Source organism: Sander lucioperca, chromosome 19 (genome assembly GCF_008315115.2).
Source record: "Sander lucioperca isolate FBNREF2018 chromosome 19, SLUC_FBN_1.2, whole genome shotgun sequence".
NCBI classification, from domain to species: domain Eukaryota; kingdom Metazoa; phylum Chordata; class Actinopteri; order Perciformes; family Percidae; genus Sander; species Sander lucioperca.
Genome location: NC_050191.1, coordinates 10292669 through 10298118, shown reverse-complemented (window position 1 = coordinate 10298118; position 5450 = coordinate 10292669).

Below are 5450 nucleotides of genomic sequence, written 5' to 3'. Positions count from 1 at the left end.
TATCCTACCCTAGCTACTTTAATTTGAAAATAACTTAACTTCACTATCCAAACTCAAGCAACGTTAATCTCACTCCTACGGTGGCCCTGAGAGGCCACTGCACAGAAACTTAAGAAAACACACGCAAATAGATCACAACATGCAACAAAAAGAAAACACATGCAAATAGACCACAACACGCAACATGAACTCAGCTAACTGCCCTACACATAACACAAAGCTTCTTAGATATAAATAGATTCATAGCATTTCTTAAGTAGTAAAAAATATTTATAAAATCAATGGGTGGGATTTTGGAAAAAAGAAGCTTTGTGTTACGTGTAGGGCAGTTCAACAGATATGTTTTGAGATGGATAGGTCAAAAGGTCAAGCTGCATAATAGGTTTTTCGAATGTGTCGAATATCCAACGTCCAATATAAAACCAACTTTACCACGGTACGTTACACCACTGACTAGCTGAGTTCAAGAACTCATCAAAATTGATCAATCCGCAGCGGTTGTAACGTTAAATCTCGCAAAGCCTAGGCTAATATAAGAATATCATTTTAATACTTTGTTCCCCGGGTGTGTTTTCATCTCATCCATGATCTTTTTCCTTAATTAAACTTTTTGTTTCGGTGTCTAAACTTGACGTTGCCGTAGATGTAACCTCAACCATCTGCAACCTTAAAAGTGTCCCCTGGAAACACTTGCATTGTGTTGTGGTCTATTTGCATGTGTTGTTTTTTTGTTGCTTGTTGTGATTTATTTGCATGCGTTTTCTTTTTGTTGCGTGTTGTGATTTATTTGCGTGTGTTTTCTTAAGTTGCTGTGCAGTGGCCTCTCAGGGCCACCATACGTTCCTCCTGTAGTATTTGACTTGCAACACTCTTGTCCCTGACTTCACCAAAATGTAGCTTTGGTCAACTGCAGCTTGTCCAAAAAAACAGCAGCTGGAACGTGAACATGGATTTAAAAAAGATGACCACATTAGCCCCGTCCTGACCTCCTTGCATTTGCTTCAATTTCAAGGTACTCCAGCTGACATAACATTACATGGACTTGCACCATCTGAAGCCTGTCTGAACCCACAATGCATAGCTCCTGACTATTCAGAGAATTAACACACACAAAAAAACTTTCTCCAACAACCTTTGCTATTGGGAATAGTTTTCCACCTCTTGAATAAGCGCAGCAGGTCAGATAGTACAAATCTAGTATACCTAGCCTCATATGTGAACTGTTATTGTAATCTATTCATTACAGTATATTTGTTGTTAAATGTTGTTAATGTTGGTAACCCTCCTGCACACATCTTAGTTTGTTGCCCTTTTGACCTCATGCACATTGCACATACTGTACATGAGCAAACAGATACATGATGACACATAACGTTTGTGTCATACACCGTGCTCATAGTTTAATATTGTTGGCTGTACATTAGTTTCTATTTGTAGTGTGCACATTTAGGTAACTTCTGTACAGTCACAATTTAGTTTGTCTTTAGATAAGTTTACCTTAAGTCGTTCTAATTTACCTGTGCTGAGGGTGCCGCTTCTGCTGCTGCTGCTGCTGCTGCTGCTGCGAGGCATCTTGTCAGGACAGGGCAAAAGATGTGCCCCCTAAAGAAGAGCACTTAAAATACAGGAAGTGTCCAATCAGAATGTACTAAATACCCGTCCCATCATAGGGGGGATTGGGATTTATAGTTTAGATATTTTTTATTTTATTTCTTTAGACTATGTTAGTTTCTTGGTGCTTTTGTTTTACTTAATTGCTAAAATATTTATACTAATGGATGCTGTTTTATTTGTAGTTTAGTTAGTGTTTGTCTTTATGTAACACATTTGTTTAAAAAATGGGCTGATCAGCCATTATATATGTTCAACTTTGTAGTCAGTTTTTGTCATCCAATATAGTAGGTGGTGGTATATACACCTTATAAGTAACGGTTACAACCCTCCATAATACCAAAAGAAGGAGAAGAAGAAAATGTTTTTGTCATTGTTAGGTCAGTTTAGTCTGTTCACTTCAGTTTATGTTAAGTTGTTATAGTCTGAGTTCAGTTCAGTTTAGTTGGTCCCTTATGTGCTCAGAACGTATACATAAATTGTTTCATTTTTGGGTCAGTAAAAGCCTTTTTTATTGAAAATGCATCTGTGATTCCTAATGCCTGCCAACTCAGCCCCTCATTTGTGATACTTTGGTTTAATTAAACTTTGCTTGACATGTTGTAGTTACTGCAAAACCTTTACATGTTTTGTCCCTGCTTCTTAATGCCCAAATCAACCACATTTACTTAAAAAGAGCTTTAAAAAAGCTTTTTTTTTCTTTGAAGATACAACCTTTCGCCCAACAGTGACAAAAATTATGGAGATGTGAGGGTTTTTTTTCCACAGAAACAATTCACCAAACTAAGCCAATAAAGCGCTAGTGGGGAGGGGAGGGTGGTTTGGTTTCAGTGTGACAATTTTATCGCTCTGAAAGCAGCTCTGTACTGTGGGAGGAAAACACACACACACACACACACACACACACACACACACACGTGCAGAATACATGGTGGCACATGCATAGCCATATGAGCTGAGCTGAACTGATATGCAGACTTTCACACACACACACACACACACACACACACACACACACACACACAAATTCAACCACACACATGTACGCTGCCCTACAAAGGCACTCCCACATACACATTCACACACATACATATGCACACAGTGTCTTTGCCAGCCAGATGTGAGAAGGATTAGCAAAGTTGGCAGTCAGCACAGAGCTCCTTATCCACTGGAGCTAATTCACTTTACTATGCTACCTCTCCCTCTCTTTCTCTCCATCAATCTTTGTCTCCATCTTCACCTTATGATCTCTCTGCCTGGCTCTCTCTTCTTGTATCTATCTTCACCCCTATCTCCCTTCTTTCTCACCCCTTCTCCTCCTCTCCTCTGTTGTTTTTGGTTCCAGCGGGAGTTCTTGATTTGCTTTGTCAGGCAGGTGAAGTTGTCTTGGAAAGCGCTCCATGCCTCTGGTGGTTAAAATACTGTGCTGATAAAGGCATAGCGCAGGTTTAGATTCAGATTTACCCTGGTAAACCTAGATTTATCCTGGGAATGTCTAAATGGTGCTGGTAAAACTGGAGGGTGCAACACAGCTAACAAGCTACAATAGCTTCCTCCATTGGGAGTGTCCGAGTGTATTTATGTCCCAAGGGTTCTACGTTCACTAGCTCAATATCCACATTAAGGAAACCTTTTAAAGGCCTTTATGTTCTCAGCAATGCTTTTTCCCCTGGTCAAATGTTTGATGTATGTTTCTCTGGGTCAGTTATGTTGAAATCACCCACCTACAGCTCCTTGAAACCTTCGCCCTCAAATTTGCAGACAGAGAGTATTCTTGACTTTAGAGATTGATATCTCCACAGTGGCTGAATAGATTTTTACCGTTCAAACTGCATTTCAAATGTCCATATCCCTGTGTTCGTTTGCATTATGAACTACTAAAACAGCCCTTAACCAAACTCTTACACTTTGGTTTTTCAATGGATTAAATAAATGAGATATAAATGTGTTAATTAGTCAGCTTTAAAAGGTGCTGGAAGGCAGATTTTGTTACCTTGGGAATGAGCCAGGCTCCCTGTTTCCAGTCTTTATGCCAAGCTAAATTAGCCAGCCGCTGGTGGTTGCTTCATGAGAGTGGTATCACTCTTGTCATCCAACTCTCTGCAAGAAAGAAACCAATAAGCATATTTACCAAAATGTCGAACCTTTCATTAAAATGCTGGTGTGACTGGGCCTTAAAGTAGGATATTGTCTTCAGACTGGTTTAAACCTGGGTCACCCAGTTAAAGGACAGTCATTGTGATAGCCATATGTCACACAGAGGATACTTTTATCCAGAGCAGCTCACAGTATGGTGAGTGCATACATCTTGTGCGTAATTGGCTCCGGTGGGATCGACAGAAACAACCTTCTAACCTGACCCCGGATGACATGGAACAACCCAACCCACGCTTTCGGTTAAATCAGAGCCAATAAGGTCTAAAAATATTGTACCTAAGTATCGGGTGATTTTGGAGTAGAGGAGGTAAAGCATAAGAGCATATTGTAAAACTCTGGGGACTGAGAGATAATTTTTCAAAGAGGACCCCACTGGAAAGTGATCATGCTCTCTGAAAATCACCAAAATGCTGCACCAGTTAAGTGCTATTACTGTAATTCACTAAAGGTATGGCAAAAACCCAGCATAGAAATAGTATCATTTATCAAAAAGTACAGCTCCGGGTATATCGAATGCAATTTTGGGGACAACTGTAGCAGTGACGGATAACAAGATATTAGGTCTGCTTTATGATAAATCAATAAACCCAGAGGTTACCAAGCTATCAGCACAGAGGGAACATTGGTTCTTTTTTTTTGTATGGCTTCCATTGCTTGTAATTTAATGCTGTTTTCAGCACAGTAATGATTCAAAGATGAAAGCAAACAAAATTACTTCTGTGCATCAGTGTTTTGTAGTCACTGCAAGAGACAGAGCTGTTGTAAAAGTGAAAGTACACATTTCCTTTTTCATTAAATAATATATTAGTCTCGTGCACTTTGTTTTCCCATTGTGTTCAATGGCCGCTGGTCATTGTAAAGGTCAACTACTGGTTTAAGGGTTCAATTTATTCTAAAATTAACTTCAGGACTAGTGGGGGGGTTTTTTTCCTTGTTTTTTTTGGTCTTTTGTGTTGTTGTTTTTTGCTGTTCAAGTAATTTATTTTTATATCCATCTCTTGTTTGTCATTATCACAGTTAATTTCATTGGATGAAGATAAAAAAAAACACATTTGGACATTGCAGTATCCAGATATGAACAAGAACCTTTCAATAAACAAATACATGCAGTCCATTTAATTTTAAAGAAATATTGTTTTCTGTAATTGGTGCATTTTATTCCTCTTTTAGAGAGTTGACAGTAAAGATTTGATAGGAAATGATATATAACAAAGGTCCTGAATCAGGAGCGTTTTAGTTACATGGTCAACACCTTAAACCCCTGGGCTGCCCCTACAACACTAAATGTTGACCTACACAGTCAATATTCCAGTAGTGTCTAAATGACCAAACTGCAAAGCAGTATACATGTTAATTAATTTCTGCCTTTGTTCAGAAGATGCACTGCCCTATTTGTTTGTGTTACAGCAGGAAGTGTACATATGTGCTGTAAATACTGTCCCCGGGTGGGAATAGTGTGCTACTTCAGAAATCCAGTCATACAACAAGTCAAAGCCAGACTGGGCTAAAACTGTGACGTTGTTAGAAACTGATTTGGGTGAGATTTGACCAGCCGGTTCACAGCTGCCACAGTTGCTGGTAGTTTCACAGTTTCACACTGAAGAGACTCACACTGACAAGTGTCGTTTAGACTCTAGACTCTAAATTATATAATCTGAATAGACTGGCCCTGATGCTGCACA